At 43.3% G+C, this 23212-nt stretch overlaps 1 protein-coding gene across 6 annotated transcripts in view; it reads right to left on the bottom strand.

Moving 5' to 3' along the window:
• The window catches only part of PKNOX2 (PBX/knotted 1 homeobox 2), a 443888-nt gene that overhangs the window by 239636 nt on the left and 181040 nt on the right, over positions 1 to 23212 (bottom strand). For 5 of the 6 annotated variants that reach the window (XM_081171729.1, XM_081171731.1, XM_081171730.1 and 2 more), the window contains one exon: positions 2251 to 2476. The exons of the other annotated variant lie outside the window; for it this stretch is intronic. The gene's annotated coding sequence lies outside the window, so the exon portion shown is untranslated. The remainder of the gene's footprint in view (positions 1 to 2250; positions 2477 to 23212) is intronic. 6 annotated transcript variants of the gene reach the window in all.

Here is a 23212-nt window from a genome sequence, read left to right on the forward strand (position 1 = left end):
AGTAATTAAACACACACACAATTCAGCACATAATTTTACATCCTGTCTGCAGATTGTTCAAGCAGAGATTGTAACACCATAAAACTCGAAGAGGTATTCTCACAGTTTGAAAAATTGAAAGAGGACTTCACATCAGTCTCTTTATGTATATCTCCTGGTTCTTAATTAGGAGTATTCTTATCTGGGGTGCTAAAAATGGCTAAGTTGTTAGCCCAGCTACAAATGGTAGGAGCAGGGTCTTTCTGAGTTATTAGTTCAATAAAATTGGTTAATGATGGTTCTATTACATTTAACTCCTCAGCACATTAACAAAAAAAATCTCAAGACAGTATTTAAAGTAGCACAAAAAGTCAAGATATTTACAAGTCACTGCCTAACCAGACAGCAGCAGGGAGTTTTGCTCAGACAAAAGCATTGCGAGGTGGGGAGAAATCAGGGTGGTGTCAAGGTGTTCAACAATATGAACCTGTGCGAATTTGGGTCCATGGTACCTGAAGGACCACCTGAGCCATTATATCCCAGCTCAATCGCTGAAATCATCTGTAGAAGCACCATTGTCCCTAGTGGCACAGAGGTCTGAGAGGCCACAGCTAGAAGCCAGGCTTTGAGTGTTGCATGTTCCAATCTTTCAGCAGAAACACAGCAGCCATCCTTGCTTTTGGCTTTCCCATGTCTTTTGGCAGAACTTTAGATGCCAGCAGGCTTTTTGCAGCTGTTTAATTTTTATTGTTATTATTTTAATGGCTATTTGCAGAGTTTTGCATCTCGCTTTCAGGCCAAGGGAGACGGCATTTGTCCACAGACAGCTTTCCATGTCATGTGGCCAGCATGACTAAACCACTTCTGGCGCAACAGAAACCAGAGAGCATGGAAACACAATTTACCTTCCAGCTGCAGCGGTACCTATTTATCTACTTGCATTGGCGTGCTTTCAAACTGCTAGGTTGGCAGGAGCTGGGACAGAGCAACGGGAGCTCACCCCATCGCGGGCATTTGAACCGCCAACCTTCTGATTGGCAAGCCCAAGAGGCTCAGTGGTTTAGACCACAGCGCACCTGCGTCCCTGGTTGTTGCCAATGCTAGTCCTACTCAGAGTAAACCCAGTGAAGTTAACGGACATGACTAACTTAGGTTTATTCTTTTCAGTGGATCTACTTTGAGTAGAACTTAGTTGGATATAATCCTATGTCCTGCTTTCTTGCCTAACAACATGTTATGTGTTATAGATACCATGACAAATCATAGCTAGGTCGCCTTTCCCTAAGCCAGACCCTACCTCAAGGAGAGCAATATTAAGCAGATGGTACTGCTTCTTCAGAAGGGACGTGGATGGCGCTGTGGGTTAAACCACAAAGCCTAGGACTTGCTGATCAGAAGATTGGCGGTTCTAATCCCCGCAACGGGGTGAGCTCCCGTTGCTCGGTCCCAGCTCCTGCCAACCTAGCAGTTCGAAAGCACGTCAAAGTGCAAGTAGATAAATAGGCACCGCTCCAGCAGGAAGGTAAACGGCATTTCCGTGCGCTGCTCTGGTTCGCCAGAAGCGGCTTAGTCATGCTGGACACATGATCCGGAAGCTGTACGTCGGCTGCCTCGGCCAATAAAGTGAGATGAGTACTGAAACCCCAGAGTCGGCCACAACTGGTCAGGGGTCCCTTTACCTTTACCTTTACTGCTTCTTCAAGCAGGTATTCATTCATTCATTCATTCATTCATTCATTCATTCATTCATTGTACTCATAGCATATCCTTCATCAATTGAACCACAGAAGGTTGCTACTATTCCTCCTCAACACCGAATGCAATGAGCATCCCCTCGCCACACACACTTTTTACGACTTGCTTCATTGCCATCTCACCTCACGCAATCCCTATTCAAGTTTTATGTCTACTTGCATTCAGAAAACGCTTGGAGGAGAAGGAGAGCTGTGCACATCACTCATGCTCTCCATGTCACCAGCGGCCCCACTTCCAGGAGATTCACGGTGAGTTCAGCTGAGATCAGAGAGCAGTCAGGGGACACAGACAGCTGGAATCCTTGCTTTTAGCATTATACGGAAAAATAATCATAAATTTAGTGGGTATCTACCTACTATAGGTTTTTCATGAACGCAACTCCTTTTGGGAAAATGAGTGGTATAATTGATATAGTAAATATAATTGATTCATATAGCTTGGTATGCTAAGCTTGGGAAAGTTTGTCTAAACAGAATAACTATTAAATGCTTTCTTGAGTCAATTGAAAATCCATACCTAGAGAGTACTTTTTAATGGGTTCTTCTCCAGCTGGCAAGAGGTAGCATGTGCGGTTCCTCAGCACTCTGTTGTGGTCCAGATGCTGTTCAACGTGTTCAGTGATGAAAATGTAGAGAGAAGTCCCATGAAGTTTGAAAAGTTTGACAATGCTGGTTCGGACGGAGGACAGTTGGATTGGCAATGATTAGAACTCAAGCCAAGCTTCATCAGTGGGCAAACTGATCTGAAAAACATCAAGATAGCAGTTAAAGGTTTACAATGGAGAAGAAGAAGGAGGAGGAGGAGGAGGAGGAGGAGGAGGAGGAGAAGAAGAAGAAGAAGAAGAAGAAGAAGAAGAAGAAGAAGAAGAAGAACAACAACAACAACAACAACAACAACAACAACAACAACAAAATAAATATAGTGGAGGAAATAATAGTTCAAATATATTCCTACGGCAATGATTAGTGAATGTAAATTTGACCATTTGAAGGCTTTATTTCTGATTCTTATAGAAATGTTGTATTATCTCACTACATACCCACAGAGCCTATGAGCTGCCCCCTTGGCAGGCCCATGCAGAGCTTATCTGAGTCTCAAGACGGGGCTCTTGTTAGCCAGTTTAGCCTTCCAAAGTCTTGGACAAGTGTACCCGGTTGCTCACCCCCCTGTACGGGCCGGCTCCTTGGCCATGTGGTGGTGAGGTCGGTTACTTTTCTCTCTCTTAAGAAGTACACAGCGCTGTAGGAGGAAGTTGGAAAACAGATATTGTCTTCCACTTCTTCTTTCAGCTCTATGTGCTTTTCAAGGCTCAGATTAATTGTACTGGATCAAACTTTTACCCAAGTCCACTGGGAAAGCGAAGTTTTCACTCTCTGTTGGGGGGCAGTTGAACTGGGGAACAGGTGAGAGAAGTGATCAGAGGTGGAGGTTTTGCTCAAAAATCTGAATGTGCCCATAGGCCTTGGCTATCCCTACTGACTCAGACTACTGATTCAGAAGAAGCCCCGAAGACATTTATTATATTAAGATAATTATGGCCTTTCACATAATAAATGTATTGGTGCTGACCTTTAAAGCCCTAAACAGGCTCGGCCCAGTATACCTGGAGGAGCGTCTCCACCCCCATCATTCATCCAAGACACTGAGGTCCTCCTCTGAGGGCCTTCTGGCCATGGCTGTCAACGTTTCCCTTTTTTAAAGGGAAATTCCCTTATTCTGAATAGGATTCCTCGCAAGAAAATGGAAAAGTTGACAGCTATGCTTCTGGCAGTTCCCTCCCTGTGAGAAGCGAGGTTACAGGGAACCAAGCAGAGGGCCTTCTCGGTAGTGGTGCCCGCCCTGTGGAACGCCCTCCCTCAGATGTCAAGGAAATAAACATCTATTTGACTTTAGAAGGCATCTGAAGACAGGGAGGTTTTTAATGTTTGAGGTTTTATTGTTTTTCAATATTTTATTGGAAGCCGCCCAGAGTAGATGGGCAACATCATTATGTCTCAGGCAATAGCTTCTTCACTACAGCCTTTAAGTTTCATTCTCACTGCACCCATAGCCTCCGACATTCTCTGATGGAAATTGGGACGTCCTTAGGAAAAGCGGGACATTCCAGGGTCAAATCAAACTGGGACAGCTTCTGTAAATCCAGGACTGTCCCTGGAAAATAGGGACACTTGGAGGGTCTGCTGCCTCTTCCCATATTTTTCTCTCACACTGCATTTGGGTTGCATCCATACCCTACATTTAAAGCACTCTCATAGAACTGCATGCAGCCAGGGCTTCCGGCACAGAATCACTGGAACTGTAGTCAAAATAAAAAAATTCCTTCCAGTAGCACCTTAAAGACCAACTAAGTTAGTTCTTGGTATGAGCTTTCGTGTGCATGCACACTTCTTCAGATACACTGAAACAGAAGTTGCCAGATCCTTCTATATAGTGAGAAGGTGGGGAGGGGTATTACTCAGAAGGGTATCTCAGCTATCTCAGCTATCTGCCAATCTCCCATTCCCACCACCCTTCTGAGTAATACCCCTCCCCACCTTCTCACTATATAGAAGGATCTGGCAACTTCTGTTTCAGTGTATCTGAAGAAGTGTGCATGCACACGAAAGCTCATACCAAGAACTAACTTAGTTGGTCTTTAAGGTGCTACTGGAAGGAATTTTTTTATTTTGACTATGGCAGACCAACACGGCTACCTATCTGTAACTGGAACTGTAGTTTGTGGAATACTCTTCCAGGGGTGGCTCACCTGGGCCTTCGTTGATGATCTTCAGGCGCCAGGCAAAAAACCCATTCCACTTCTCCCACGATTTCGTTGGGGAGATGTTTTTGTTTGTTACTAGGTTATGCGTTAAGGGACGCGGGTGGCTCTGTGGGTTAAACCACAGAGCCTAGGGCTTGCCGATCAGAAGGTCACGGTCCGAATCCCCGTGACGGGGTGAGCTCCTGTTGCTCGGTCCCTGCTTTTCCCACCTAGCAGTTCGAAAGCACATCAAAGTGCAAATAGATAAATAGGTACCGCTCCAGCGGGAAGGTAAACGGCGTTTCTGTGCGCTGCTCTGGTTCGCCAGAAGCGGCTTAGTCATGCTGGCCACATGACCCGGAAGCTGTACGCCGGCTCCCTTGGCCAATAAAGCGAGATGAGCGCTACAAGCCCACAGTCGTCCACAACTGGACTTAACGGTCAGGGGTCCCTTTACCTTTATATTATGCATTTTTGTGAGTTTTTTATTGTAAACTGCCTTGTGATCTTCGGGTGAAGATTGTTATGGAAATTTAGTAAATTATGATGATTATAGCAACAACAATCATTTACGAAGGCTTCTGAGAGTTGTTTAGAGACCCCCCACTCCCCCCCACAGAGCTACCGTTTCCAAAATTGCTTATCTAACTGTCCCTCTTCCCAGGGAACTCGGAGAATTGAAACTCTATAAGGGGTACAGGGATCTGGCAACTCAGCCCCCACAGCAAACTACAGTTCCCAGGATTCTGTGAGGGGTAATAAAGTGGTACAAGAATGCTTTAAATGTTTGGTGTGGATGTGGCCTTGGCCTACTCTCCTTGAAAGGTGGAAGAGCATCATCTCACCCTGGAAGTAAGTCAGGAGTTACACATATCAAAGCCATAGTTTAAAATCTGCATTGGGAATATGGCAATTATCTGCTCTCACCACATTTCTCAGCCCTGACTGAGGTTTAATTAAAACCAAGTTAAACACACACACACACACACACACACAATCTCTCTATTTCAGATATCACCCGACTGCATACCGTTCCTATTTTGAAAAGGGGAAATAAAGCTTTTATCACAGAGTTTTTAATTTACTGAAAGAGCCTTCCAGTTCAGCTGGATATTATTCGCTCATAATATTTCCTTTAAAGAAATATATATATAAATTAGCTAATCCCCCATAATCTCCTTGAGTTGCACCTAAAACACAGTTTCTTCCAAGTGACCTTTTTGAGAAAGGCTGTTTCTATGGCAACGGCATTGTTCGATTCAGTCAGGAGGAAAAAAATTCCGGTATGGGGGGGGGGAACACACTTAATTTTGCTGCTTTTGATGCCACATTTAATGCTGACAACATGCCAATGAGGCCAAACCATACCCTCTTCTGTGTTTTCGGAGCCATTTTGGATGGAAAAGCAATGACCCAGCGCAGAAAATGTCGATCTCCCTCCACATTTTACAGGTGTGTGTGGGGAGACCTGTGTGTTTAACAGAGGGGGCCATTATTACTACTCAGACTGACCTCTTGCATAAGACAGCTCATAAAAAACTCAAGCTGTAATTATTGAGGTAAGGCGATAACTTTTGGTTCAACTACTGCAGATCTCTGGGGACAAAATCAGAGAATGTATAAATACACAGGGTTTTCCGGCATACCCAGGCAAACTTTATTGCTCACAGCCAAAGGCCACCACAATCCAATATAGTTTTCCACTACTCTGGGAATTTGGTTCTTCGTGTGTGTGTGTGTGTGTGTGTGTGTGTGTGTGTTCGGAACCACATTTTCTTAGGTAGCAGGCAAAGCTTAATGATCTGGTCTCACTTTCCTTTTGCTCAAAAACTGAAAGGGAAACCAAGTCAGAATGGCCTTGAGATTCCAAACCCTTGTACTTCTCTCATTATCAGTATTTTCCAGGGTTTCCATCACCTACCTAAAGATCCTGCTGCACAGGAACACTTGAAAGATTGAATATGCAGCATTATCTTTCAGTAGACTATGGAGAGTTTTGGGGAATTTTGCAAATTCTAAGGATTTGGGGGATTCTAGTGTTAACTGATCTGACCTGCACCTTCCAAACTAATGTGCAGATCAGAATGTATTGAATCCTTCAGTTTCTGCACGTCTCTGAATTTTGCAATGCAGTTCTCAGAACACAGGATGTCACAATATGCATATTTTAGGATAAGATACATTTGAAATGCCTGCACCGATATAAATTCAGAGATCTTCATTTTGAAAAACTGCAGATTAATGCAGGAACAGACTTAGAAACAAACACATTGGAAGTGATACTTTGCCTAGTACTGCAAAGCTTTGCCACTCTGCCTACAGATTCCTCTGGCTCCACCAACTGGGAAGCAATTGCAGTGCTATGGTAGCTGCATGAGAGCAGTCTTGTAGCAAGCAGAAAGCAGGCCACGACTGAAATAAACTCTTATTTCTACTAACCTTAACCTCCGTTTTATCTTGGCTAGAAAGATGAGAGAGGGAGGGAGGCTGGGTCTACAAGCGAGGCAGAAAAAGGTGGAAGAACAGACTGCAACACCTCAAAGTGCAGGGATGTTTGTGGGGTACACCGTTTTGAGCACCCCCATGCGAAAGAAATCCCTTGCACACAGAGGAAACTTCGATTCAGCTTTAAACAGTTGTGTTTTCAAATGGCCTCCACCTTTCCGCTGAAGGAAATCACCTAGATCAGCAGCTAGGGATATATATATATCCCTGTTTGCAAACCGATCAAAGCTAACCACATCACGGACAGCCTGATATAGCATGTTGTGACTAACTGCATGTATAAAGTAATCTCTCTCTCTTTTTTAAAGTATTTATATTTTTCAGGTTTATACAATTCACTGATTTTACAATCATTTTGACATTTCAAAACTTGACTTCCTTCCCCCTCTTCCTGCCGTTCCTTAAATTTATTTTTAATATCTTCTTCATATCCTAATTAACTTAATTTGCTCATTTATTCATCTTCTGTAAATATACACTCTTATGAAACTGCAGGTTATTACAATAATCCTGTCAAAGTTTTTATCTGTTTACAATTTATCTGTGAATATTCACTAAACCATTTCCATTCTTTTATAAAAAGTTTGTTATCTTGATTTCTTATTCTTCTGGTAAGTTCCACCATTTCTGCATATTCCATACGTTTTTGTATCCCTTCTTCCTTTGCTGGGACTACTTCTTCTTTCCATTGTTGGGCAAGTAACATTCTTGCCGCTGTAGTCTCATACATGAATAAATTTCTATACAGTGTGGGTAGTTCTGTATGTAGAAAGTAATATGGCAACCCTACTATGATGTGACAACAGCAACAACACCACAGTAACTGAGTGTTACTTTTTGGTAAGCCAAGTTTTCCTCATTTTTTCCCATTTCTGTGTGGTTGTGGCAGTGGGGGTGACCTCTGGGCTTAGAGATTACTTTCTACATACAGAACTACTCACACTGTATAGAAAAGCTCAACAGCTTTCAGGCTTTTTTAAGCTATGTGGACACCAGGCCAACTTAGCATGTTGAGACAAACTTCAGGTGCTTGGTTGACAGGGGTCAACCAAGTATTTCCCCATTGCCACAGCCACTCAAATATCAGAGGAAGTGAGGGAAACTTGTCTTACCAAATAGTAACATTTGGTTTCCTATTATAACTTACACAGTTTTAGTTGTCTTATACAAAGGTGACTTATAACCAAATTAAAAGCATTTTTTTAAAAAAAAAAAACCCCAGTAATAATTAAGCATCCAAACAACAAAGTGATAGATTAAAAAAGGTAAAGGTAAAGGACCCCTGGGTGATTAGGTCCAGTCAAAGGCGATTATGGGGTTGCAGCACTCATCTTTCTATCAGGCCGAGGGAGCTAAGGCGTTTGTCCACAGACAGCTTTCCGGGTCATGTGGCCAGCATAGCTAAACCGCTTCTGGTGCAACGGGACACAGTGACGGAAACCAGAGTGCAAAGAAATTCCATTTACCTTCCCACCATAGTGGTACCTATTTAACTACTTGCACTGGCGTGCTTTCGAACTGTTAGGTTGGCAGGAGCTGGGACAGAGCAACAGGAGAGTACCCCATGACGGGGATTCGAACTGCCGACCTTCTGATTGGCAAGTCTAAGAGGCTCAGAGGTTTAGACCACAGCGCCACCTGTATGCCCTTTTAATACAGTGATAACAGGATCCTGGACTAGGTGAGCCACTGGCTTCGAACTATCTTCAAAGGCAGCCCCATGTATAGCACATTGCAGTAATCTAACCCGGAAGTTACCACAGCACCGATCACCAGAGCCAGGTTATCTCTAGGCAGCCTGCAAAGCTGGTGGAAAGCAATCGTGTGCAGAACAGACTGAGGCCTGCTCAACCAGCTGGGGGATCATTATTAATAATAATAATAATAATAATAATAATAATAATAATAATAATAAATTATTTATACCCCATCTGGCTGGGCCTCCCCAGCCACTCTGGGCGGCTTCCAACAGAACACTAAAATACAATAACCTATTAAACATTAAAAGCTTCCCTAAACAGGGCTGCCTTCAGATGTCTTCTAAAAGTCTGGTAGTTGTTTTTCTCTTTGACATCTGGTGGGAGGGCGTTCCACAGGGCGGGTGCCACTACCAAGAAGGCCCTCTGCCTGGTTCCCTGTAGCTTCACTTCTCACAGTGGGGGAACAGCCAGAAGGCCCACAGCACTGGACCTCAGTGTCCGGTCAGAACAATGGGGGTGGAGACGCTCCTTCAGGTATACTGGACCGAGGCCATTTAGGGCTTTAAAAGTCAGCACCGACACTTTGAATTGTGCTCGGAAACATACTGGGAGCCAGTGTAGGTCTTTCAAGACCAGTGTTATGTGGTCTCGGCAGCCACTCCCAGTCACCAGTCTAGCTGCCGTATTCTGGATTAGTCGTAGTTTCTGGGTCACCTTCAAAGGTAGCCCCACATAGAGTGCATTGCAGTAGTCCAAGCGAGAGATAACCAGAGCATGCACCGCTCTGGCAGGACAGTCCCCAGGCAGGTAGGGTCTCAGCCTGCGTACCAGATGGAGCTGATAAACTAATATCTTGTCTTGTCTGTCTTGTCTAGGCTGAGCTTCTGTTTATTGACCCTCATCCAATCCATTCCTACGACCAGGCACTCCCACCAGTTCCGTACATCCACCTTTTCATTTGAAGAACAGAGCTGTGTGTCATCAGCATACTGACACACTCCAAAACTCTGGATGGTCCCACTCAGCAGCTTCATGCAGATTGTGTTTACAGTTTTCAGATGCTACAGAAAACCACCGCTGTGCTCTGTATGTGGTTAGAGCTATCACACACAGGACATTTTTTATGTAGTGACATTTTTGGTAGTCGTCTGTCATATAACCTACTTACTTGGAGTGGGTTGGGGTGGAATAATACTCTTAGCTTCCTTACACAGCAAAGTGGAGCAATAGTCTAGCTATACACAACTTTCTTTCTGCTCCTAGATATTAACCTCTTTACGTGGTGGCTGATTGCAATTGGCAATTTTTGTCGCAGCATCGCAACAGGAGCCTCGCGTAACAGCCCCTTCTTCCTTTCGTGGAAGATAATCACCATGACTAAATATGACCTATATTTTTCCTCCCCTTCCAAATATTCACCCTTGAGAGAATGCTGAACCAAAATGCATGGTGCTCCACTGGACTTTGTTTAGCAAATAAATTCCAATTGCTTTCCCTAGGGAGACTTTCCCTTTCGAACTTGGCCAGCAATGGTTTCAGTTTTTTATCGGGGTAATATCAGAAGATTAAGCAGCTCTCATCCTGAATCCCATTTCTATCACACACCCACACCCACACAATCTCTCTCTCTCTCTCTCTCTCTCTCTCTCTTTCTCTCTCTCCCCACATATGCTATTTCTAGGCAGGAGTAAGGAATTTGTTAAAATCCTGAACGCCACATCATGAGCTGTAGGAAATCCATCTTATTTGCATATTTTAGCTGCATGTAATCAACATAATTTGGATATCATTTTCACGGAAAGGTGGCAGATGATAGCTGGTGGACACCTCACAATTGTTCTACAAAATTCATTCTGTGAAATTGCGGTGAACCCATTTGAGCCCCTGACATCCCCATGGAAGCTACTGCTATTTTTATTTATTATAATTGCTAGTCGTTTATTAATCACCTTCCACACAAGCATCTCAACTGCACAATAAAACAGCTAAAAACTGTTAAAGGAAGACAAAAAAAATCAGATCTGTTTCAAACACACATAGACACTACAAAATACACACCCTCGGCAGAGATCCCTTCACTCAGCTGGGAAAGCCTTTTGCAGGGGTCAGCAAACTTTTTCAGCAGGGGCCAGTCCATTGTCCTGCAGACCTTGTGGGGGGCCGGACTATATTTTTTGGGGGGGGAAATGAACAAATTCCTATGCCCCACAAATAACCCAGAGATGCATTTAAAATAAAAGGACATGTTATACTCATGTAAAAACACTCTGATTCCAGGACCGTCCGCAGGCCAGATTTAGAAGGCAATTGGGCCGGATCCGGCCCCCGGGCCTTAGTTTGCCTACCCATGGCCTTTTGGAACAAAAATGTCTTCAGTTGCTTATGGAAAGTTCAGATTACGGGCCCCAGTCATACATTGGCAGGAATGCTATTCCAGAGAACAGGGGCTGCACTGAGTCGTTAGAGCATGAGATTCTTAATTCCAGGGTTGTGTGTTCAATCAACCACTTTTGGCAAAAAACACCTGCGTTACAGAGGGTTGGATTAGATGACCCTCGTGGCTCCTTCCAGCTATGATTCTAAGAAAGCCCTGCTCTGAGTTACTATGCAACTTGCTGGAGAAGTCCTCCTGCAGACCTAATAGTGACCTAGTGGGCACGTAAGCAGTCTCTCGTGTAACCTGGTCTTGAGCTGTATAGGGCCTTTAGTACCAAGACTATTAATACACTGCTTAATAACCAACATTTCTTCCCGGTGTATGCAGAGATTACACAAAGCACACAGAGGATAAAGATCAATTAAAATGAATCAGGAAAACAGAAAGCTTATTTACAATTCCTGCTGAAATAGAAAGGTCTCTGAAGTGCCTGAAGTTCAACAGAGAGGGCATCTCTCTGACCTCTGGCAAGAGGAAGTTTCACAAAACTGGACCCACAATACCGACTTCTGGGGAATACGAACTGTGGATCTGAGCCATAGTGGATCACTAACAGATCACCCTAAGGATCTCAGTGATAGGGCAGGGATATAAGGAATGGACCGGTCCATAAGGTATCCTAGACCCAAGTTGTTAAAGGTCTCATTAATTTATACAAGAACTTTAAACTTGGCATGGTAACATAAGGACAACATATTATAGTTTCACTCCTATGAGAGTAGCTGAATATATAAACTGCTTTGACAGTTAAGGTTTCTGTAGACCAGGGGTCAGCAACCCGCGGCTCCGGAGCCGCATGTGGCTCTTTTACACCTTTGCCGCGGCTCCGGGGCGGATACTAGCGAGGGGAGGAGGCACATTGTGCGCCCCGACACTCCCCACTGTGGCGGGCGCTGTACTGGCTGTGATGTCACATGGGGGCGGTGCGTGCGTTAGTCACGCACCGTCCCGACGTCACCTTCCCGCCCGCCCGCCCGCCCGCTACATTGTAAGGGGCATGTACACTGGTCACTGCATTGAAAGGGGGCATGTACGCTGGTCACTGTTTTGAAGGGGAGTGAAGAACACACACACAAAAAAAGGTAACTTGTTAACTTGTTAATTTAACGTTTATTTCTATGAGGAGGAGTAATTCTGAGGGGTCAAACAAAGAAATAATAAAAAGTGACAAAAAAGTTATTTTTATAATGACGAGTTTTGCGGCTCCCAGTTTTTTTTCCTTCGGAAACGGGTCCAAGTGGCTCTTTTTGTCTTAAAGGTTGCAAACCCCTGCTGTAGACGTTTCTCTCTTTCTCACACATATGTTGATAATACAATTCAAACAAATAGGCAGCATTTTATTTATTTTAGGTGAGGCTCAGTTATAACAATTCTGCTTCAGAAAATGACAACACGGGAGGCAGCAGTTACAAGTTACTGGTCTCTGCAGCCACAGCAGGTGCTGTGATACTCTACCAGTTTGACTTCACCCCTGGAGGCACACTCCATTGTCTCTCAGACAGATGGATGCCAACAACATATATTTATTTATACTCTGCCTTCTTCCCTGACAGGAGTCTCAAGGTGGCTTACAGATAGAAATAAGAACAGCTAAACACATCCACACAGATCTATTAAAACCATACAAATAATTACAATAAAAACGGCATGGAACCAGTTCTTTCATTAAAAGTAGTCAGTTCCCAAAAGCCTGACTTAAACTTTTAATCAGCTGCATGCAACACTGGTTAAGGACCTTCATGACCTATTGACACCAAACTCATGGATTCAAAAATAGGATCCAGAATCTACGATATATATTTTGGGAAGTTATTTGTCTATTTGCCATGCATTTGAACACCTCTCGTTATATGGCAACCAAATTTCGAGAGCAAGGAGTAGGTGATTTTCTATGTTTGGATGCAAGTGGGTGTTGTTTTGAATAAAGATGGTGGAGTGAATCTTTCAAAACCGCACTGATTTTATTCAAATTTTGCATGATGGTTCCTGAGATCAAGTTTGGATACAACTGGGCACAGGTTTGAATCACTTCGCCTTCCAAAACCTCATTGCTTTGGATCACTGATTTCAAAACTGCACTGATTTTTCGGTTTCTTTGAGTCCCCAAGAAACACCAGGTACAAGGGCTGCCAGTGATCTATTTGCATGTCTTACAGGAACAAACAAACAATGAGGTTGGGTATGAATGGGTGCAATCACTACCTTGCCACCCACACAGCAATTCTGAAGTAGGGAAAGCTCTTAGCAGCCAAGTAACTTCAGCAAGATTGTCATGATTATAAAACGTAATAAAAATGAAGAGTGGGAGGAATAATCATATCTGGATGGACAAGGCACCCTTTATTTCCTTTGTCTGTGTACTGTCTTTATTTTTCAGGGACAGTTTCTGTTCTTGAAACCTGTCCGCTGCCACTGATAAATTGCTCGCCCCATTTTGACTTTCGGATTAATGCCTTGTTAAATCATTGCTCATGTGTGTCTCTAGAGCTGTCATTCAGGATTCAGCTGTCTCTTTCAGAGACTCTATACATTAAATTTATGTATTGTTATTTATTATAGTAATTTATTTCCCACCTCCTTTCAGGGCACAAACCTTTCCAAGGCACCTCACAACAAAAAAGAAAACAATGAATACCATTGAAATAATATCAAATCATCAAACTTTTGAACTGAGCAAACTTTTTTTTTTAAAAAAAGCAGGAATTATTCCAAAAGGGCATTGCAAAAAAAGAAAAAAACATTTGGCGCTCTTTGAAAAAAATGGGAGAAGAAGAAGAAGAAGAGTTTGGATTTGATATCCTGCCTTTCTCTCCCTTCAAGAAGTCTCAAAGCGGCTAACATTCTCCTTTCCCTTCCTCCCCCACAACAAACACTCTGTGAGGTGAGTGAGGCTGAGAGACTTCAAAGAAGTGTGACTAGCCCAAGGTCACCCATCAGCTGCATGTGGAGGAGCAGAGACGCGAACCTGGTTCCCCAGATTACGAGACTAGCGCTCTTAACCACTACACCACACTGGCTCTGCAAGAAGGAGCAGGGACATGACAGAACTATCGGGGAAGAGAGCGATACAAGGTGTTATGTACTGAGTTGAATAGGATCCAAAATGCAGCAGTCTGATTGGTCCTAGAACAATAGGATACAGAATGCAGCAGTCTGATTGTTCCTAGAACAATAGGATCCAGAATGCAGCAGTCTGATTGGTCCTAGAACAATACAATACAGGATGCAGCAGTCTGATTGGTCCACAGGAGCCACTCAATCCAGCTCCAGGTGGAAGTGAATCCGCAACCTGATTGGCCTACAGGAGAATTCCAGAATTAGCCAATCACGTGGGGCCCATTGTGTAAATAATGTATTTAAAGCACAAATTCTGGGGGAAATTCCATTCCTCCTCACCACTATGACCTGAATAAAGAGAATGAAATCCACTCTCAACTCCGAGTATATTTCACAAACCTGGGGCCATCACTGAAATAGCCTATCCTTAGCATCCTGCAGTCTATTTGTACCAACTGGTGAGCCAGAGGGTCCCTTTTTATTGCACATTCATGATGATTTGTGCTAATGATGCTATTGGGGCAGTCGTTCGTGATCCTTCTTTCAATACTATTTATGCCTGCAAAAGTTTTGGGGCAATCATACTGTTTCATTTCCAATTAGTGCATCTCCTGTAACTTACTGCTGAAATCCCATAACTTTTCATCCCACAAATGTTCTAGGGTTGTGTTTTTGACCTAGTTTTGTTGTGCTCTAGCTTCTCTAGGCAGTAATAATGGCGTAGCATTGGAGAAGCTTCATATAACAACTAATAAAGCAGAATAAATCCGCCACCAAAAACACGTTACAGAATACAGCTGCAATAAAAGAGTTTCCTGGATAAACCTTAAAGCCGGGGTAGGCACATACGGGGTCAGACAGTACTTCAAATGACCTGGCCCTAGACAAGGATAGCGAACCGGTGGCCCTCCAGGCAGCTGAGGAATGGAAAGGGAGATGTTTAAAAGAGCCATTCCCCCCCCCCCTTTGAGTGCCTCTACCTTTTTGATGTATTCAAACAACAGCAGAAGTAAAGAGTAAAGAAGTGGCTGAGGAACACTGAGACAAAAAATGTGGTTTTAAACAATGGCTCAGATTTGAGTAAACACTGCAGATTTTTTAAACAAACAAAACTAGTTTTAACAAGGATAAATAGCAGAGATGGGAAGAGATTAAGGCACCTTACTCAAAACCTTTTGCCATTTCCCTCTAAGTTCTCTCCAGCCTTGCTTTACTCAAACTCCTGTCATTGTTTTAAACCACAATTGTATTATTATTATTATTATTATTATTATTATTATTATTATTATTATTATTATTACCCTGCCCACCTGGCTGGGTTTGCTCAGCCACTCTGGGCGGCTTACAGCATATCTAAAAACATAATAAAAACATCAAGCATTAAAAACCCCTCAATACAGGACTGGGACGTGGGTGGTGCTGTGGGTTAAACCACAGAGCCTAGGACTTGTCGATCAGAAGGTCGGCGGTTTGAACCCCCACGACGGGGTGAGCTCCCGTTGTTTGGTCCCTGCTCCTGCCAACCTAGCAGTTCGAAAGGATGTCAAAGTGCAAGTAGATAAATAGGTATCACTCCAGTGGGAAGGTAAACGGCATTTCCATGCGCTGCTCTGGTTTGCCAGAAGCGGCTTAGTCATGCTGGCCACATGATCCAAAAGCTGTACGCCGGCTCCCTCGGCCAATAAAGCGAGATGAGCACCACAACCCCAGAGTCGGTCACGACTGGACCTAATGGTCAGGGGTCCCTTTACCTTTAATATAGGACTGCCTTCAGATGTCTTCCAAAAGTTGTGTAATTCTTTATCTCCTTGATATCTGAAGGGAGGGCGTTCCACTACTGCTACTGTGCAACCTGCCTTTTATTTTGGTCCCTAAGCTGACTTCATGCAAATCCAGGATTCTGATATTACACTACAAATTACCCAGTATGAGCTGTGCAACAACAGACTTACATTTTGATGTATGTAAGGAAGATATATTAGGACCCTCCCTATTGTTTTGGTTGTGAATTCTTTTAATTTATTTTAATACAGCTGCCCATGGACTTTATGGTGAAAGGCAGGTAAGAAATCCAATAAACAACAGCAGCATTGTGAACCCAATACTAAGAATTTGTCAAGAATGTATAATTTGCTGCTGAAATGGAATACACAAGATGAAACAGTTAAATCAGCTATGATTAAGTGGGCACAAGATATTGGTCATAACATCATGTTCGCTGACTGGGAATGGTTGTGGAACACTGGTATTAAATTTACGGAATGTAATGCCTTAAAGGAAAATATTATGAAAATGATCTATAGGTGGTACATGACCCCAGTCAAGCTAGCAAAAATTTATCATTTGCCTGATAATAAGTGTTGGAAATGCAAAGAAACTGAAGGTACTTTCTATCACCTTTGGTGGACATGCCCGAAGATCAAGGCTTTCTGGGAAATGATATATAATGAAATGAAAAAGGTACTTAAATGTACTTTCTCTAAGAAACCAGAGGCCTTTCTCTTGGGCATTGTCGGCCAATTGGTGTCAAAGAGAGACAGAACTTTCTTTATGTATGCTACAACAGCAGCAAGAATACTCATCGCAAAGTATTGGAAGACACAAGATCTACCCACCCTGGAAGAATGGCAGATGAAAGTGATGGACTATATGACATTAGCCGAGATGACTGGCAGGATCCGCGACCAGGGAAAGGAGACGGCAGAAGAAGAATGGAAGAAATTTAAAATTTATCTTAAGGACTATTATAAACTTGATGAATGTTAGAATGTCGAGGTTTTGAGTAAGAAAGGGTTACAGCAACATAAGATTAGACTGAAGGAAAGATTAAGAGGACAGAGGATTGACAGGAAAATTTAGAGTTGCTAAAAACTTCTGGACATTGGGATGCAGAAAGGGGAGATATGGGGGAGTCTGAGAAACAAGGCTTATGAAAAAAAGGTTACGAAACTATACGTGTTTGTATGTCTTTTTATATGTTTGTATTGGTTGTAAAAAAATTTTGTAAAACCAATAAAAAAATTAAAAAAAACAAAACAGCAGCATTGTGGATGCAATTTTATGGAACTCCCAGCTGAGGTTTAAACAGACTGTACAAGCTGATGACATACAAGAAGAAGAAGAAGAAGAAGAAGAAGAAGAAGAAGAAGAAGAAGAAGAAGAAGAAGAATTCTGTCAGCCGTTTTAGCCGTATTCTTATTTTATAGTTTTAATTCATATTTATTTTAATTGAATTGAGTTTTTTCTTTGTACACTACTTAGAGGTGATTGCAATTAAGTGGTATGCATCTTGCCTAAATAAATAAGGAAATAAAACACATTTAGATAATTGCGGCCATATTTGCATATCCCTCCTATAAGCAGTTTCTTTATTTGCCAATAGGTGGCAAAAGTACAGAATCATGTAATTTCAAAACGAGGTCACTTAAAACAGGGGTCAGCAAACATTTTCAGCAGGGGGCTGGTCCGCTGTCCCTCAGACCTTGTGGGGGCCTGGGCTATATTTTGGAGGGAGAAATGAATGAATTCCTATGCCCCACAAATAACCCAGAGAGCACACTTTCTACTCATGTAAAAACACCAGGCAGGCCCCACAAATAACCCAGAGATGCATTTTTAATAAAAGGTCACATTCTTCTCATGTAAAAACACGTTGATTCCCAGACCATCTGCGGGCCAGATTTAGAAGGCGATTGGACCAGATTTGGTCCCCAGGCCTTAGTTTGCCTACCATTGCTTTAGAAAGTACCACTATCCCTATTCAGGCTTTCATTGTTCTTGAATTAAGGCCATTGCAGGTGGGAGAGTGAGTGCATGATGCCAAGTCCTGCACTCTGAAGCATGGCCGCATCTCCTTTCATTTAAAGCTCCCAGGTTGCCCTTGTCAGTAAGAGACAATCGTGTAGGAATGACTGCTGGGACAAGCACAGACAGAAGAAACACCATGGCGTATTTGGTTCAGCACAATCGGATGCCTTCATCTGCCCCGTCTGCAACAAAACATGTCTCTCAGGCCATTTCTCTACAGCCACAGCAGGCGCTGTAACTCTTCAGCGATTTCACTTCACCCCCAAAGGCACACTCCTCCATTGTCCACCAAGACAGATGACAACAACCTATGAGACAGAGTGTGTAGTTCTAAAGCAGGGAACACCCTGTACTTATGGAAGCTTTCCACTTCAGAACTTTGCCTTCCATAAAAGGAGCCTTCCTGCGTCAGCTGCAAGGTCCAACTCACCCAACATCCTGTTTTTACAGTGTCCAGCATCTGCCTATGATGAACTATGCCGAGCTGGCTAAATTGACATACAAATTGTGGTACAAGGACAACTGTGACTTTAAGGAAGATTGGGAGCTTTTTACAAGTTACCTAAAAAGACAACAAAATGAACTGGACTCCTTGACAGGTTTTGAATAAGCACCCACAAATTTATTAGGCGAACATATGATAGACAAAATAAAGATATGTACAATTTTATAATATGCAGAGAGCGATATGTGCAAAGAAATCAGAGAGGGGAGCTGAGGGAAGTCTTTGGTGGGAGGGAGAGGGAGGGATGGGGGAAGCGGGGAAATAATGTAATTGATTAAATGGACTGATAATTTGTTATGTTGAAATTGCTTAATAAAAATATTGAAAAAGAGAGAGATGTTAAGTGCCACCCCAACAGGACTACTGGGTATGTTCTGACATGTTCGACCCTGTCCCTAAATTATCACGATCTTGGAAAATGTGGAGTTGGGGCCACACATTTGCCAAGCACTCACTCTGCTTGTGAGGCCCATCAAAGGCTATCCTGAAATATACCACCTCTGACAGTGGAGACAGAACGTAGACATTGTGGCTAGTAGCCAACACATGGAGGGCTGAAAAAAGAAGGGGGTACGTGTTCAAAGGGTGTGGGGTTTGGCGATGTGCCCCACTCCCCTTCATGAAAATGTCAACATGCATTGGAAGCCTGAAAGGGGCTAAAGTTTAAAACAAGCTGAAGAATTCTAAAATGTGGTGTTTATGGTTTATATTCAGAGGTTACATGGATGTTGGAAAGGGCAGACTAGAGAAACCTGGCCAGAAATGTTGGCTGGGAACTAGCTCGTTCTAATCCTGAGCAAAAATAAAAACAAAATCAAATAGCTGGATGTTCTGGGCTGGAGTACATATCTGTGTGTTTTGTTGTGAGAACACCATAAGTTTTGTGAGAACACCATAAATAAAGATTGTTCACTGCCAAGAAAATAAGACGTCTTCGCACCCACCCACATCCAACAGCAGAAAGCCCTCAAATATTTATTGGAGAGGAACTTGCAGGAGAGAATTGAGCAAAGAGTGGCAAGACTGATGGACACTTCACTTGTTAGGTTTCAGCTGTGTAGAAAAATAGGTTCAGCAGACACCTGAATGCTTTAGATGTATATTGATAGGTTCATCTGGTCAACTGGGATGGGAATTTTCTCCCCAGCTAGAGACAAGGAGTAGAACCCTGAACATAGTGATGCTTTGTAATTGTCTAAAGCAGTGTTTCCCAAACTTGGGTCTCTAGTTGGTTTTGGACTACAACTCCCATCATCCCTAGCTAGCAGGACCAGTGGTCAGGGATGATGGGAAATGTAGCTGGAGACCCAAGTTTGGGAAACCTTGGTCTAAAGAATGAATTGGCTGGCGATGGGATGAACAGAAACTGGAGATTGGAGTCTCCTCTTTGTAAGTGAAAAGGAAGGATACTGATTTGGGAGGAGAGGAGGCGGAACACAGAATTCTTACAGGGCAGTGCTATAATCACCCCAACTGCAAAACCAAAATGCTTGTTTACAAAGCTATTGTACTACCAACCTTACTGTATGCTTGTGAAACATGGACCACTTATAAACGCCATCTCCAACTCCTCGAAGAATTCCACCAACGGTGTTTCCAAAAAAAATTACACATCACTTGGGAAGACAGGCGAACTAATGCCAGTGTACTGGAAGAAGCAAATATCACCAGTGCCAAAGCAATGGTTCTTCAACATCAGCTTCGTTGGACTGGTCATGTTGTGCGAATGCCTGATTATCGTCTTCCAAAGCAACTACTCTATTCCGAACTTAAAAATGGAAAGTGTAATGCTAGAGGTCAACAAAAGAGGTTTAAAGATTCTCTCAAGGCAAATCTTTAAAAATGTAGTATAAACACCAACAAGTGGGAAACATTGGCCTGCGAGCACTCCAGTTAGAGAACAGCCTTTACCAAAGGTGTCATGTGCTTTGAAGACGCTCAAACTCAGGATGAAAGGGAGAAACGTGCTAAGAGGAAGGCACGTTTGGCAAACCCTCACTGTGATCAACTCCTGCCTGGAAACCTATGTCCCCACTGAAGAAGGATGCTTGGATCCAGAATTGGCCTCCACAGTCACTTACGGACTCACTATTAAGACCATGTTCATGGAAGACAATCTTACTCAGCTATGAGGGATCGCCAAAGAAGAAGAAGCAGCTTGTAGAAAAAGAGAGGGAAATTAGACCAACCCATGCCTCCCAGGCTGCCCATCCAGCTGCAATCTAAAAGAAAGGTTTTGTTTTAAGATGGGTCGTATCCAATATAGACTGACTCAGAATAGACCCAGTGAAAATAGTAGACCTGGCTAATTTAGTTCCATTAATTTCAATGGGTCTACTGTGAACATAAATTAGTTGCATATGACTTCACTACTTTTGAGTTTGTTTTATTTCCCATCACCCACCACCACTTTCCTCTGAAGACACATAGGATGGCAAGGATCGTTCTTCCGTCCACCATGCTATTCTCATAACAACACTGTGAGGTAAGTTAGTCTGACAGATAGCGACAGGCCCCAGGTTAGCTAGTGATCTTCACAGCTGCGTGGGGATTTCAAGTCAAGTCTCCCTCGTTCTAAATTCTAACCACTGTGCCACAGTGTGATTTGGGGGTCTTCCTGACATTTGACTCCTGGCCACTAGTTTCAACCTATTCTTCAAGCTGCTGTCAAAACTGACACAAGGTTAATTTTGAGCTTCTGGGGGTTAAAAAAAAAATCATTTACATTTATGTCTCCTCGTTCAACCAAAATCTCTTCATTCACTCTGGCAGCCCAGTGCAAAACTGCAAGCATATGCCTCCCCACCTTCTTCTTCTTCTTCACTTCCCCTACTTTAAGGGTTAAGAGGAAATTCAAAATATACGCCCCCTAGACCTTGCTAACCCAGCGCTCCCCAAGACACATACCCATCGGCTGAGCTAACTCTCCAACTCGGCCTGAGGAGGGGAATTGTTCTGAGAAAGTAGCCCATTGCCTGGTTGCTATGGAGACCGACATACCACAGTTCTGACCCTTGAGAGGTTTAGCACTTGCCTCAGCAGGGTTGCCAGCAGCTGGACTGCAGCTGTTACAGGGTACGGTCAGGCACACTGTGTGAGAGGAAGACCCTCCTGCTGCCGGTCCAGGGAGCAGCCGCTGCAGTATTACCGAGCTGAAGAGAACCTCCTTTGATGGAGATGAAGGGATGAATGTTTATGGGCCAGCGCTTGTTGTCAAAAGTGCAAAGCGACATGCACGAGGCACGGCACCCTCGATTGCGCATCAAAGAGCTTAGCAACCGCATACACAAATGGCTGATGGCAGGGCGCTCCGGGAATGGCAGAGCCCGTGATAATGTGGGAGGCAGAGGGTGTTGGTCCTTGTTATAAGTGCAGCCATTCACTTCTTATGGCCTTGATAGGTAGGAATCATCAAAGAGGGAGCTGAAAGGACTCTCAAAACACACACACACAAACACAGCAGCTGTTAACAAGAGACCCTTTGTATCCCTAGCTAGAGATGTGCGTCTTTTTGACAGACGCCCCTTGCAGGTCACAGCAAAGATGCTATCGCTTTTGCTGTCCGCAGTACAATATCTAAATAAGATCCCCCCTCCCAGTACCTTCTGCAAAGCCACAGCTCAACAAGATATCACCTAATGCTCTTGAAGAGTTGCAAATTGTTGGGGGGGGGAGGAGAGAGAAAACCCTGCCTCTAGGTTTTATTTCAGGCAGATCTTTATTAAATTTAATGATCCTGATTTTCAGAAGAAAGGGAGGGGGGACTGTTTTAAGTAGAAAATTGTTCCATGTTGGACACCGTGGAGCCATTTTAGAGAGGGGGAAATGATTAAAATTTGTTTCACCTAGCCATTTTCTGTCATCCCATAATCCTTTGCTCTCCCCAAGTGGTCTTAGATATACAGTGCCAAAGAGGCTCTGTGTATAAATGGAGAGCAGTGGGGCTCTGGTCAGGCTAATCTGTGCTGGGATTTTAAATAAATACACTAAATGCAAGGAGACAGGAGACAGGTTTTGCACAAGATCACCGTATCAGTGTCATCAATCAGCAACTGTGAGGAGTACAGAAGAGCATTCATTCCGCTGCATTTGTCCTACCCATTCATTTACTCCTGCATATAAAGCTTTCCAGTTTTACTGCGTGGTGAGTTGACTGTTACTCTCCAAGTCTTCCTTTCCCCCAGCAACAAATAAAATGGGGGCCCGTCCAAACTGTCGCCAGCAAATTCAACTACATGCCAGCAAATTTGGGTTGCAAAATAAAAGTCGATGTGGTGCTTTTGCACAACAAACCCACTCTTCCTCTACCCTGGATTGGAATTTTTTTGATAAGGAAAGTGATGAGGGGGAAAACACACTGCAAAAGTACTGCAAACCAAATTTGCATTTTTGTGCGAATTTTTCATAATGGACACATCTTTGTATGCAATTTTGCCAAATAATCACAACTTCTGCAAGCCCTTTTCTGTAACACAATGCATATTTGTATGATATTTGCATTGATATGAGCATTTTTATGCACACCTTACCCCAGTATATGCATTTGGGTACACATTACTTGGATGGAGATCTACATTGCAAAATTCAGAGGTGCCTGTGAAGGCTGTCTGTGTTTTAGTTCTAATACTGGTTTGAAAAGTGTGAATTAAGTAGATGCCCCTGTAATTGCAAACTGAATCAAATTTCTCTCACATCCCTAATGGCAATACCCCTACCGTCTCCCCTCC

The sequence above is a fragment of the Podarcis bocagei genome (genome assembly GCF_964188305.1).
Source record: "Podarcis bocagei genome assembly, chromosome: 15".
NCBI classification, from domain to species: domain Eukaryota; kingdom Metazoa; phylum Chordata; class Lepidosauria; order Squamata; family Lacertidae; genus Podarcis; species Podarcis bocagei.